The 14,318-nt window shown below is 40.0% G+C and overlaps 1 pseudogene; it reads right to left on the reverse strand.

Moving 5' to 3' along the window:
• The window catches only part of CYP2J90P (cytochrome P450 family 2 subfamily J member 90, pseudogene), a 32,865-nt pseudogene extending 24,563 nt beyond the window's left edge, over window positions 1-8,302 (reverse strand).
• Window positions 8,303-14,318: the final 6,016 nt, after the last annotated feature.

The raw sequence follows: 14,318 nt of genomic DNA on the forward strand, positions 1-14,318 counted from the left end.
TTCTTAGTAACTCATATCATCTGTTTAATCAAAGAGAACGCCCCCTTCCTACACTGGCCATAGATAATAGAAACACGTGCTCGACAACAGAAGGTGCACTACAGGGTGGACCAGGCATGGAGAAAAGTTCTCTAGCGCTGGAGTGATGCCAGAATCTCGGCTCTGCATTTCAGTTGCTGTGGGCTCTTGGAAAGTCGCTTCACGTTTTGGGTCTCAGCTCCCCATCTGTAAAAGGGAGAAAGTTATTCCTGTCTCAAAGGGTTCTGTGGGGAAGAATGAAAGCAGCCGTGTGAAAGGCGCTTTGTTTTCTGGTCCAGGCGCACAGCCACTCAGCAAGTGTCAAGGAATCAACAAGCTTTGTGCGCAAAGGGCCATGGATGTGCATTCATCGTGGCAGAAAGAACAAGCACCCACGCACATGTGGGGAGAAGGCACTCGGGGTCACAGAAAGCCAAATTCCCGCATGTTTTATCTCATTAATCCTATAACCACCCTATGGTAGTAAGGCTTTTTCCTCATCTTTCAGAAAATGAAAATGAGTCTGAACTGAAGTAACGCAGCCAAAGTGACAAAGCTTTTGAGTGGGGCAGGGAATTTGCCAGGAATTATGTAAGATTTGAGGACAAACACGTGACCCTGACTTGGCTCTAAGAACTTAGAGTTTAGTGACAGTGAGAGAGTGGATGTGAGAATGAGTGCACAGTAAGACAGTTGAGTGGGGCAGGCAGGAGGGACAGAGCATGTGGGTGTCTTTATGACCATGCACATGTGTGCAGGGATGAGCAAACACCAGTCAGAGTACACTGTACAGTCCCTAATCAAAGTCCTTCCTATCTAATAGAGAAAGTGGCCTGTGTAGACCCCGCCCCTGCCTACATCTGCCTGCACTGAGTGTAGCTGTGGACAAGGAAACAAACAAAAGGGCTCCGTGTCCTCCAGGTGTCTGTGACTCCCTCCCTGACCCTACACATCAAGCAGATTTTGTATTTCTCATTGTTGAATTCCTGGATGAACTTCTTATGCCTTACAAGAAGAATTTCTAGAGTGTTCAATAAATTTGTATTTTGAAGAGCTGAAAAATCTCAAGTTAAGTTAAGTGACTTCTAACTGGCAAGGTCTACAACCTAGAATCTTAGCTAATACTTGGTAGGGATTCAGAACTACATTACTCTTTACTGAAATGAACTTCTTCCTCATTCTCTTTCTACCAGCTCTCTGACTATATATATTTCTAGTTCAAAAAGATTGGGTAAAAAACTTTATGGTTTTATTAGCCATGTAAATCTAGATAGGTGAAATGATGCCCTGGAGTGCTACGATTGATCATGGCGATGTTTGTCAATTCTGAAGTTCACTGTACCAGTCATTGTGCCAATTGCTTTACAAGGATTCAATAATGCAGAGGGCCTCTGAAAGGACTTTGTCTGGCATAGTATACATTTCTATGAACATCATAAAACAAATTGTTAAAAAGAAGAAGAGTAGGGAACACAAGAGATTAAAAATAAGATGGTTCAGAAAGCAAAAGTAGGCTTAAAACAAGAAATGAAAACAGAAAAAGAAAAAAAAAAGGATTGAAATAGTAGCTATAAAAGTGAAACAAAAGCATTAGGAGACAGGAAATTTAATATCAGGAATAAAATTCCAAATATAGCATTAGGAGTTTAAAAAATACAATGGAGCAAAATTAATGTTTAGAATAAAGCAAAACTAGAAGTGAAGGATTAGTGAGAGAAGAAATTGGACCATCACTACCAAGATATAATATTGAGAGAGATTCCACTTAATATAAATGCTTTGGGCTTTTTGCAACACATTCTATAGGTTGCATCCTTATATGAAAGGATGAATATATTTCCCCTCTCTTCTGCGTGATGATGGAGCTCCCTAAGTATTTGCTGGCCACAGCTAGACTGTGGCCAGTGGGACACCAGGGTAGTTATCTGTGCATCTGCTAGGTCACTTCATTAAATGAAACTGGCTTAATCACCACCTCCCCTCTTTCCTCCCCATGGGCCAGAACTCATACATGATGGTGTTGGTGGAGGACCAGAGCAGTGAGATAGAAGGAACTGGAGGTGTTAGATGACACTGTGTTACAAAGCAGCCTCCCTATCCTGAACTTCCTGCCTAAATCTGAACCCCATTGTGAAAGGGAAATAAATTTCAATCTTGGTCACATCACTGTATTTTGGGGTCACTTTCTTAAAAGAAATTTATCAATCTTAACTACCATTCTCCCACCATAGTCTGATGACTTTTCCTGCCATTTAAATAGTAATAAGTGTTTCTATAATAAGCTATATGGCTATAGTAAGGAAAGTGTAGAAAATGGGCTGGGGTGAGAGTTGGGGAGAAAAGCTCACATCACACCATACAAAGAGAATAGTTTCTTCACCGTTCCCTCACTGTGTTTTAGTTCAGACCATCCCCCCATTTAAAATCTCCTATCCCTTTACTCTGCTTTGCTACTGGTAGAACATCGAATATTTCTTTAAAGTTCAACTCTATTTATTCCAGCATTTTACAAAAGGTATCCCCAGAATTTCTCTTTCACAGTAATCCCATCTCCTGATAATCCATTTGGTTACCAAGCATTTATACTACACATTTCATCATACACTGTCTTGCACTATACCTGGCATATGGTAAACACTTAATAAATGTATGTTGAAGAAATAAACCCATGAATAAATCAAGTATTCTCAAACTATATTGTGAGAAGTCACATAGCATAAGTAGAGAATAGGTATATGAGTTAAATAGTCTTGGGTTCAAGTCCTTGTTTTGCCATCGTGTAGCTGAATATTCTTGGCAAATAACTTTGTTGTTTGTTCTCAGCCAGTTTACTCCATAGTAAAATGGAAATGCCACCAGATAATATTTAATTTGCGTACCTGTCATGAAGATTAAATGAGCATTAACATAAAAATTGTAATGCAAGATCTATTAGACAGTTATTAGAGTTAGAGCTTAATATTTTCCAATTGCAAGAATGTAAATTTAATTTTAATGAGATCACACCTTTGAACTTCATGTATTTCACACCAAGGAATATTCAAATGGCAACCTATATAAAATAAAAATAAACAGTGTGATGAAAAGTCACTGGGCCAGGAATAAGAACCTAGTCTCAGTTTCATCACTAGCTAGTTTTGTGGCATTAGGGGGAGCATCTAACCTCTTTGCTCACCTCTATCTTGGTAGTGCTGCAAGGGCACAGATCAAACTTCGTATTCCAGACAAGACTGAATAAAAGCATCCCATTTTACTTCTATTAATCATGACACCAATTGACAGAGACAAAAATAACTCCAAGAAAAGCCTACTCTCTCTGGCCAAAGACAGGAAAAAAAAATAGCCTGACAGGACAGAAACATTTTACCCTTTTCACCTCTGTTCCAGAAGCAAACACCATGGAAAATAAGTGAACTTCTGCAGTCCTACAGTGTTTGGCAGCAGTGGAGAACATGGGTGGAACCTTGTCTTTCACGTTACCTAAGAAGTAACAGCCAATCATGTGTCCCTTCCCTGCAGAATCTGTGAGTTGAATTGTGACTTCCAATCCTGAACTCAGTATAGAGACTCCTGGGAAGGGTGTCAGGGGATAGAGTTAGGATTTCCACCTTTCTCCTATAGTAATAAGCAGGTATACTTCCTCATGAGCAGATGTTGGCAGATCTCTGACTCCCATCCCTCTGTGGAAAGGACCCTACCCAGAGGTTTCCCTGTCGTCAGTTTCCATCATCCTTCTCCCCAGCCTGCACTGATGAGACTGTGAGGTGGACTCCTGTAGGAGTGGTAACATAAAGTGGGGTAGACCAGAACAGGACTGCAGAAGCTTTGTAACCTAAATAGACATTTGAACCACAGCTCACAACTGTGAGTATTCAGAATCTAAATAGGCTATATACTAAAAGATTTACACTGTATCCAGAGTATACCTTATAACATAATACACAAAATGTCCAGGATGTAGTCTAAAATTACTCACCTTGCCAAGAGCCAGGAGAATCTCAATTTAAATGAGTTGACAACAAGATTGAGATAATGCAGATGTTGGAATTATAGAACATTAAAGATTTTAAAGCAACTGTTATAAAAATATTCCAATATACAATTATAAACACTCTTGAAGCAAATAAACATAGGAAATCCTAGCAAAGGGACAGAGGCTATAAAGAAGAACCAAATGGAAATTTTATAACCAAAAAATACATTATGAGTCAATTTTGGTGAGTGGTGAGAGGTGGTGATCCTGCTTCAGTCTTATACATGCGGTTATTCAATTTTTTGAATAGGCATTTTTCCCCTAACTTTATGTTTTTGCCTGCTTTGTCAAAGATTGGATGGCAACATGAGATGGTTTTATATCTCAGTTCTCTGTTCTGCTCCATTGATCTATGTGTCTGTTCTTGTGCCAGTATCAGACTTAAACCTAAGGCATGAACCCGTAAGAATTGTAGAAGAAAATGTTGGAAAAACTCATATAGACATTGGCCTAGGCAAGGAATTTATGATGAAGACTCCAAAAGCAATCGTGGAAACAACAAAAATAAATAAATGAGATCTGATCAAATTAAGAAGCTTCTGCACAGCCAAGGAAACAATCATTAGAGAAAATGTGGAGATACCTCAAAGAACTAAAACTATAATTTGATCGAGCAATTCCTTTGGAGACCAATGGAAAAAAAAAAAGGCATTCTATAAAGAAGTCACTTGCATTCGAATGTTTATAGCAGCACAATTCACAATTGCAAAGATGTGGAAACAACCCAAGTGCCCATCAATACATGAGTGGATTAACAAAATGTGGTATATGTATACCATGGAGTCCTACTCAGACATAAAAAAAAAAAAAATGGTACCTAATACATCTTATATTAACCTGTATGGAACTGGAGATCAGTTTTCTAAATGAAATATTACAAGAATGGAAAAACAAACACTGCAAGTACTCACCATTAAATTGGAACTAATCGGTTGACACTTATATACACACATGGAAATAACATTCATTGGAAATCAAGCAGGTAAAGTGGAGAGGAGTGGATGGGTAAATTCACACCTAACAGGTACAATACACATTATCTCCAGAACGGGCACACTTATAACTTTAACTCAAAGAGCACAAAAGCATTTTATGTAACCAGGTGTTTATATTCCTGTAATATTCTCAAATTTTAAAAAAAGGTTATAAACCTAAAGTAAAAAATAAAATTTTGGAAAAAAACAGAACTGAAAAATATAATAGCACAAATAAAATTCAATAGACCAGCTCAATAGCAGAGTGGTAATAACAGAAGGAAGAATCAGTGAAATTGAAGACAGATAAGTAGAAGGTATCCAATCTGAAGAACACAGAGAAAGTAGATTGGAAACAACAAAACCTGAGCCTTAGAGACTTGTACAAAAACAAGAGATCTACTATTTGTGCCATCAGTGTTGAAGAGTCCCAGAAAGGACAAAGAATGTGAGGTTGAAAAAATATGTGAGGAAAGAATGGCCAAAACTCTCTAAATTTGGGAAAAGACAAATCCCCGGGTTCAAGAACCCAAGGAGGATAAACCCAAAGACAACAGCACCAAGACCTATCATAATCGAACTGCTGAAAACTAAAAACAAAGAAAAATTTCTTGAAATCAGGTTGAAAAAAAAACTCATTACCTATGGGAATGACAATTCAAATGACAACGGATGTCTCATCAGGAGTGAAGGAGTACCAACAAGAAAGGTAAATAAATGGGTAAATACAATCAACTACTCTTCTTCTCTTGAGGTTTCAAAATTTGCATTTGTCATTTAAAAGAAAAATTATAATATTGTCTGATGTGGTTCTAAATGTATATAGAGATATATATTTAAGACAAATTATACTACCAAAATGGGAAGGGTAAAGTGACTTAAATGGTAGTAAGGTATCAGTATGTCACCTGAAGTAGTGGATTGTTGACACTAGTAGACTGCAATAATCTACAGAGCAAATTTTAATGTTCAGAGCAACCAATTATAAAACAATAAAAAGAGATATGTTCAAAAACACTACAGATAAATGAGATGGAATTATTTTTAAAATGTTCAGGTAACCCACAGGAAGACAGCAAAAGGGAAACAGAACAATGAAAAGCAGGGAAAAAAATGTAAAATAAATAATAAGATGGCAGACTGAAATCATAATGTATCAATAATTACATCAAATATAAATGATCTACATTGACCAATTAAAAGACAGAAATTGTTGGAATGAAAAAATGACCTAATTATCAAATATAATGATATTATAAGTAGGTTAAAAGTAAGATGATGGAGAAGCTTATACTACTCACATGCTTATCAAAAGAGAGTTTGGTGTGGCTATATTATATTAGATAAAGTAAAGTTCAGGGGTAAAGAGGGACATTACATGATAAAAGGGTGAATTCACCAAGAAGACATGACAATCTTATGGATATGTATAAACAGCAAAGCTTCCAAATACACTAAGGAAAAACTACAAAAACTGAATGAAGAAATAGATAAACTCACAATTGTAGTTGGAGACTTCAATGAGCCTGTCTCAGTAAATCATAGAATCATTAGATAATAAGTCAGTAAGGATATAAGACAACTAAACAATCCCATTACCCAAGGAGATCTAATTGATGTTTATAAAGAACCCCACCCAACAACAGTTGAATTTTTGTCAAACATGTATGATACCTTTATCAAGATAAATCACATCTTGTGTCATGAAATCAACCTTAAAAAATTTAAAATAATTGTTTCTTTAACTGTAATGGAATTAAACTGGAAATCATTCACAGAAGAATACTAGGAAAATCTCCAAATATTCAGAAATTAAACAACACATTTCTTAAATAAGGGGACAGGTTTAGCAGCCTAATTTTAAAATTCTGTGATTAATCCTGTCACTTAGTATTATCAACTGAGGTTTTCTCCCAGAGTAGTAAGTATTCTCCCATCTGTATTTGAATACAGTATATAGTCACATGTTTAAAATACCCCAGGCATGTGTAGGGAAAGGGGAACTAATACATGTTGTGCACCAAATAGAAGCCATGTCAATCATTCACTCTTTTATTTAATCTTTATAACCACCTGTCATTGTCTCTCAGCAAAGGACCTGTGCTGAGTGGCAGGGAAACCAGCTGAAGATTCTTGAGAAAGTGTTTGATGTCTGAGAGAACTTTAAAGAATTCAGACTGACCAAGGTCAGAGAGCCCTGATGGGAGATGATTATAAAGAGGTGGAAAGAGACCAGGTAAAGAAGGGACCCAAGTGTCCCAGGAAGGGGTCTGAACACTGGGAGGCAGTGGGAGGCACTGAGAAAATTTAAGCAGAGGAATAACATTTTATTTATTTATTTATTTATTTATTTATTTATTTATTTATTTTTTAGGGGGGAATAACTAAAACCTTTATTAGATATGATTTTCCAATAACAATAATGTGAAAATTGGAATTATCAATTCAAAGAGCAATGGATTCTGAAAATTTAAAAAGTAGACTAGGTATTGGGACAAAAGGTAAAGGAAGACGAGAATGTTTCTTAACATTTTAAATGATTTTTTCAGTGAGAGTGCACTGCAGGGTAGGAGGCTGAAGACAGGGGATCATTTAGTGTGTGGGTGAGATTTATCCAGTTGGGAAATGATGAGGATTTAGGTAGGATTATTACCATCTTACATACTGGAAATGAAGCCTCCAGAAGAACTATTATATTTTTAAGGATAATATAAAAAAGATCAAGGCAATCATATGGTAAATAACATGTTCCAACACTGTTTAACAAGATAACACGCAATTAAGTGACTGAAGGGACTTCACGTGCCTAGTACTCTTAATAACACGCCATCCCTAGAAAGGCCAGATGGAATCATACCAGTTGACAGGAGAAACAGGAGAATGAAGCTGAAAGCAGGGCTTTTCTGTTTCCAAGCGTTAGCCACAGAGCCTTCAATCCTGCCTTACCCCCACCTCAATCCCTGGAATGCCCCTGGTCCTGCAGATCAGAGTTAGGGTCAGGATGCGGCTAGGGACCATCCCCCGCGCCTACCCGCTGAAGTGTCAGGTGCGACTGCTCAAAGCCCAGGTGGAAGAAGTTGCCAAGGAAGGGCAGGCGCCAGGGCCCCGGGGGGTAGTTCTTTAGCTGCTGTCTTTTGAGGAAGTCAGCAAAGAGCAGAAAGGCGACTGCGCCCAGGAGGAGAGTCTGGGGATGTAGCAAGGCCCAGAGGGCGGCCGCCAGGGAGCCCATCGCCGCGAGCGGGCCTGGGATGTCCGCTCCTTTTCCGCAGCCTGAGAAGGCAAATGTCCCCGCTAGTGCTTGCACTTGCCTGCACTACCGCCCGCCCCGCCCTTTCCCTGCTTGGCACAGCTCACTTCCCGCACCCGTCCCCCCCACCCCCGCCTTCAACCCCGCCCCTCCCCTCAGCGCCCCGCCCCGTGCTGAGCCTTTTGAGGATGCCTGGCTCTGTATTCTGGGGAGAACATCTGGATCTTGGAAAAGGCTGGGCTAGAAGCGGTTTCTTTTCTATGTGGACAGCTCATCTTTCTCCAATGTCGTTGGGGCTCTTGGGTTTACGGTTTCAGTGCATGTCAGAAAGCGCCCCAGACATTTGGGTTCATGTATTTCAGTCACCTTCTCCTCCAGTGATTGGAACTGTGCCTGGTCAACAGTGATGACCAACAGCAGCCCCTGACATTTCCTGGGCTCTTACTATATGCCAGGCAGCATGCTCGCGTCTTTATCATTTGCGAAACTCAAAACATGAAACACAGTTCTGGAATAGCACAGCATAGTACACGCAGAGGTACTCAACGTAGAGATACACATTCTGTTTAAAATGTTTTCTTAAAAACATAACAAAAAGAGAATTGAAGTCTCATTCTACCTATCCAAAGTCCAGAGACAGATACACTTCAGAGATTAACTTGTGTGCTTGCAGTCCACATTTTCCTGTTTTACTATAGCTGTTATGCATCCATGCTATGTTTCTAATGTTTACACATTATTTTTAAAAGAATTATTTCACAACTGCTTTCTTCTTACTCAGTATAATGTGTTTGAGATCTATCCTGATTGATACATGTGGTTCTAACTCATTCAATTTAATAGCTAATCATTCTCAAAGAAGGTGATGATAAGAAGGAAAAAATAAAATATTAGCTAGATGGTGTGCTATTACTGCACCACCATTTGTTGACCCATTCTCACATCAATGAACATTTGGGGTTGCTATTTCCCTCTTTCCCTTTATAATTTTTAAAAATATTTTTCATTAAAAATGATAATGCAGAAAAATGACTTCCATAATGGCAGCATGATGAGCACCACAGAATCTCTTCCTAGTAAAAACCCATAGTTGATAAAAATTACTTATAGAACCCCAGCCATTTATATCTCTGACAATTATTCCAAAGACATAAAGTTAGTGAAGACAATTTCTTCAAGAAAAATCTACCAGACATTGGGAGAAACAGCAAAAGTCTGTGGCCTTTTAGCAATAACCACTCCCTCTCCCAGTCCCCAGCTCAGTGTGACAGAAGATCAGTTCTAGATAGGTGTGGCCAAGGACACTTTTTTGGCTCCCAGTTGAAGACCAGTATCTCCTTGAGAAGGAAAGGCTGGAAGCATTCCTCATACCTTCCCCCCAAAACTCCATGCTGCAGAAACTCCATTCTAGGCAAGATAGATTGAGAGATCCAGGGATATTCTCCTCTATCCATCCCCTTCTTGGAGGACAGAAACATTACCCCTGGACAGCAGGCTGAGAACACTGGGCCGGGGTTGCACCCCACCTTTCATATGGCATAGATACAGGATAGAGGGTAGAGGAAAGAGGTTAGTCACAAAGACTAGAGACTGATGCCCCAAACAATAGGGATTTGGTGGTAAGCAATTAAAAGGAGGCCTATAGCTCCAACAGAAAAATAAGCTACATCATAGGCCAGCTAGAGGTCTACAAGGGGCAATCAGGGAGAGAGACAGCTAAGGAGAGCCTTCCTGTGACCAGAACAAATCTGCAAGACTGGCTTCAAAGACTGTTCCTGAGAAGCTCAAATTGAATTGGATCAGTTTGTGAACCAATTTATTCCCCAGGCATGGATGAAAACAATAGAGCAATTGGGTGGTAGTTATTGGAGACTAAGAACTGAGTGTAATATCTGCAGAGGCAGGCAGCTTAATAAAGAACAAGAAAAAGACAAAGAGAGCCCTGCTAAAACCAATGTTATCCTACTGTACTATGTGGACACTGGAATCTGTGTCCTCAGAGACCTAATGTCAGAGACGTTACACTTTAGGGGAATTAGGCCAGCCCAGTGAGTAAACAAAAGTACAAACAGGAAGAATCCCAGGGGGACGGGGACAAATCATTAACTAGAATTGCTATATTATCTAAAATGTATAATTTATAAGACAAAATTAGAAGTCATACAAAGAAACAGGAAAGTGTGATCCAAACCTAGTCAATAAAGCAGGCAAGTGAACCTGCCAGTGAGAAAGCCCAGGTGTGAAACATAGCAAAGACTATAAAGCAACTTAATTAAAAATATGCCCAAAGAACTAAATAAAAGTGTGGGAAAGGAAGCAAAGGAAGATACAATCACAATGTCGCATCAAATAGAGAGTATCAATAAAGAGATAGAAATTATAAAAAAAAAAAACCATGAAATTTTGGAGTTGAAAAGTAAAATAACTGAACTCTTAAAAATTAGTAGAGGGATCAATAGTAGATGTAAACTAGAAGAGGTAAGAATAAAAAAACTTGAAGATAGCTTGATAGACATTTTGCAATCTAAAAAAGAGAGAGTAAAAAGGATGAAGAATAATGAAGAGGACTTCAGAAAAATATGGGACACCATTAAATACAGTATACGTGTAATCAGAGTACCATAGAAGATGACAGAGAGAAAGAAAAACTTGCAAGGTGCATGAGTAAAATAGTTTATTCAATAAAGGGAACCACAATAAGATTACCAGCTGACTTGTAATCAGAGGTATCAATGGAGGTCTTTGCCTGTGCTTCCTAGAATCTCCGGGGTACCAAGAATCAGTGCCACACCAAGGCCTGGAACTTCAAACAGGCAAGAGACTGGGTGAGGCCAACAGTGGTGAGCTCTCTCAGTAGGACACTGCATGGCCCCTCATGATGTAACAAGGGTGCAGCCAGCTTGGGACCATCTTGGATGCCAACAATAGGATTGCCTGGGGAGGATAATTGGCCAGAAGAGGCACTGAACTTGCAGATGTCCAGGAGTGGGAGGGGTATATTAAGCTAAGGGCTCTGCATATTGATGGCCCTGGCCCTGTTAGATCACCTGAGTGGGAGGATGAGGTGGGTGGTGGTGAAGTGTGGAGCACATGGTACAGAGAGACAAGGTATTTGAACCCCTGCCCACCCTGCCTGGAAACCTTCCAGTTCTGAAATTGGGTGGGGAAGGGGGAGCTAATCAGCTAGTATGGAGTTCTATAAATTGTGTCCTTATTGGGTTGTAAACTGTAGCGACCAAAAGGACTCTTCTTAAGAATAAATGTGAGCATAGGAACATTTGTTATGAAAGAATAACCTAAAAAGTGATGGACCCTGCCTGGAATTTCATCCAGAGTCAGAAAGATAGTGCAGAGAGTGTGTTGTGGTGTGTGGGGCTGGGAATAGAACCACTTTTGCCTTGCACCCCCTTAAATCCATTGCTGTCAATCTGTGACACAGACAGGATTCCATGGCTTCCAATTTTATCCTCATCACCACATAGTGACATTTCTGCTGTCATACCTCTGTTTTAGAGGAAGACAACAGAGACTTTGCAGGTTTAAATGTCTTGCTCTCTAAATCACAGTAAGGAGTTGAGCACTCACAAATCCAGATGACCCTGACCACTCACCATTGCCCCCCTTCCTTTCTGCTGGCTTAGCAAAAAGCTGGCTCAGTAGGCTTCAGGGAGCTCAAGGGGAGAACAGCTTGGCACCAGGGGTGTCTGGAGTTTCCTGTTCTAAGCAAGCTGCTTCCTCACCCAGGGAGTTGTCCCTGCTACTTATCCACCTAGCCAGCCCCCACCCCCTGTCTATAAATATGTGTGACACTGTGAGGAAGGCCCCTCTCCTCAACCTCTCCCTGGTACATGCAATCCCAGTGGGGCACACTTCCATAACACGTCAGGATATCATGGTTGTTCTGCTCTTTTCTGCCATAATTCTCTCGTCCTCCAACCCAATTGTAAATTTATCCTCCAGCCCGTATGTGTCTGTTTCTCTTTGAAGAAGAGTGGTAGGCAGGAGATTCACAGTCTGGATTGCCATTTAGAAAAATCCATACCTAGTCCATGATGCCACAGATCATGTTATATTGCCTGCACATCCTGTTTCAGGCACTGATACAAAAAGAGTTAAGGGGGCCTAGAGCCTTCAAAATAGATGGAGAAGTAAGAGAGTTACAAAAGTGTGTGTAACAAAATCTTCATGTCATACTTGGACAGGAAATGGGCTCAGATTTTAGACTTTCCAAAAAGTTTTAAAAGAAAAAGAGATATTTTATATGGCCAGGAAAATCAATTATAGGTCATGTATTGCCCAGGTTTCTGGCTAATTGTGCTCAAACCCTATTTGGCCCTAGATCCCATTGCATCTCTTAGGTCAGGATGAGTCCCAGTGATTTTACATTTAATCCCCTAGAAATGGGTGAGTACCTGCCCATTCAGGATCATGGACAATGCATAGCAGAGCAGGGAAGGAATTTAGAGATGACTTCGACAAATCCTTCATTTTACACATGAGGAAACTGAGACACATGGTGTATTTTGATCAATTTCTGTTTGAGTCTCCTACTTGGGCGATCTTACTGGGGAAACAAAATGGAAGACAAGGCCCTGGAAGTTTATGAAGCTAAGGCCTGATTTGATTGGTTTTATTCTCTGACTATCACCTGGCCTGTTTTCTAGAGATGGAATTTTCCAGTGGGTTACAAAAAAGTGCACATGCATGGGGCTGTCACTCCTATTCTTGCTATCACCAGGCAAGGACCAAAGCCTCCTCAAACACATTAAAAACCCAACCATTTCTTCCAGACACATTTTTCTCTTGGCTCTCTCAGCCAGCTTAGGCTGGCTCCAGCCAAATATTCTACCCCCATCCTTTTCTCTGTTTCTCATCCTCACAGTGCCAACTTCATTGGCCTTTCTCTGAATCCCAAGAAACAGGAAGGATATGCACCATGGCTCATGGCATGTTGTGTGCTTTAGGCTTCTGAAATTACATAGGTTGAGTGTTTGTCCCCTCTATAGGGTACTTTGAAAGTTGGTTCCCAATGCTGCTGTGTTGAGAGGTGTGACCTAATGAAAGGTGACTTGGTCAGGAGGGTCAAGGTCTCACAAAGGGATTAACGTCATTACTGTGGTACTAGCTTAGTTATTAAGGAAATGGACTGCTATAGAGTGCCCAGCACCTCATGCTTTCTCTATTTGGTAGGTGTTTTCTTGCCGTTCTTTTTTTCTACCATATTATGACACAGTACAAAAGCCCTTGCAAGAAGCTCCAACCATGCTATTGGACTTTCTAGACTCCAGAACCCTGAGCAAATAAATTTTTCTGTTTAATGTATCCAGTCTCAGATATTGGGTTATAGCAACAGAAAACAGACTAAGACACCACTTTAGGAGAAACAGAGATCCTTTTGTAAGGATTAGCCTAGTTTCCTAGGGTTTTTTTTTTTTTTTTCATTTTTCTGCATTGGCATTGTGTCAAAGCTCCATGGAGTATCACTGTTACCTGGCCTTTTCTTGTATGGGCATTGTCTCTTCTCAGCAGCCAAACACAGAGAGGTTGAACAGGTATGTGACATTTCTGATTCCCTGTTATAAAGTACTCTCCCAGGACCCACCAAAAGCTTGCAATCTAGTTGTAAGAAAAGATCACACCTACCACATAGTTAAATCCAATGTGAAACAGAGAATCAATATCTGATGGAAGATTTAAGGTAAAGAGTACTTTTAAGGATGGGAAGTATTTCCACATTTGTCCCCCAAACCTGCTTCCCAGGTTCATGGAGGACACACTCTACTTGGCCCTGGATCTAAGGCCAAAATAGTGGTTCCTTATGTCATCCATAGAAACTGCTTCAACAACACTTGATTTCTCTGTCAACAGGGAACAATACCTGCCCTGCTAGCTTCTCAGAGAACCACTCTGAGACCTGAAGAAAATAAAAACCATAGGAGCAAATGAGACAGCCTTTAGGGTGGTGCACCTCTGTGGCTGCTCCCATGGCCCACTTTTAAATTCTATTGACTACTTTGCTCCACTTTGATTGGAGCTATCAACAGGC

This window comes from Microcebus murinus, chromosome 2, assembly GCF_040939455.1.
Source record: "Microcebus murinus isolate Inina chromosome 2, M.murinus_Inina_mat1.0, whole genome shotgun sequence".
Lineage (NCBI taxonomy): Eukaryota > Metazoa > Chordata > Mammalia > Primates > Cheirogaleidae > Microcebus > Microcebus murinus.